The sequence below is a fragment of the Silene latifolia genome, chromosome Y (assembly GCF_048544455.1).
Source record: "Silene latifolia isolate original U9 population chromosome Y, ASM4854445v1, whole genome shotgun sequence".
Lineage (NCBI taxonomy): Eukaryota > Viridiplantae > Streptophyta > Magnoliopsida > Caryophyllales > Caryophyllaceae > Silene > Silene latifolia.
In genome coordinates, this window is record NC_133538.1 from 103,895,376 (window position 1) to 103,896,368 (window position 993).

Sequence of the window (993 nt, forward strand, 5' to 3'; positions counted from 1 at the left end):
GGTGCAAAAATCTCATCATAATGCAATCCGTGCACTTGGGTGAAACCTTTTACCACTAGTCGTGCCTTATAGGTATCTGGTTGCGCGTCTACAGAACGCTTTATTTTGTAAAGCCATTTGCACTGTAGAGGTTTTACCTTATTAGGTAAATCAACTAGATCTCATACGTCATTCTCATACATGGAGTCCATCTCGGATTGCATGGCTTCGAGCCATAGCTTTGAGTCGGAACAGGCCATAAAACCTTTATAGGTAGCGGGTTCATTACTCTCTAGGAGTAAAACGTCATTCTCCTCGACCATACCAATGCATCTGTCCGGAGGATGAGAGACTCTACCCAACCTCCTAGGTTCCTCAGGAATACTAACCGTATCATCAGTTGGAGGAACATCTTCCTCCATCTGTTCCTCGGTTGTTGGTTCTGGAATCTCCGACAGCTCGAAGGTTCTATTACTCGTCTTGTTCTCGAGAAATTCTTTCTCTAAGAACATCGCACTAGCCGCAACAAAAACTCGATGTTCGGTAGGCGAATAGAAGTAATGACCAAATGTTCCTTTTGGATAACCTATAAAGTATGTCTTGACCGATCGCGGGCCGAGGTTATCCTCGTGTCTCCACTTGACATAAGCCTCGCAGCCCCAAACCCGAATAAAGGACAAGTTAGGGACCGTTCCCTTCCACATTTCATGTGGAGTCTTGTCGACAGCTTTAGTCGGACTTCGGTTAAGTATAAGAGCAGCTGATAAAAGAGCAAAACCCCATAATGAATCAGGCACTACCGTGTGACTCATCATGGATCGAACCATATCAAGTAAGGTTCAATTTCTCCGTTCGGACACACCATTTAATTGAGGTGTTCCAGGTGGAGTTAACTGTAGAACGATTCCACAGTCTTTAAGGTGTTGATCAAACTCATTTGAAAGATATTCGCCACCCCGATCTAAACGGAGTGCTTTAACCTTTCTACCCAGTTGGTTCTCAACTCTGTTCTGG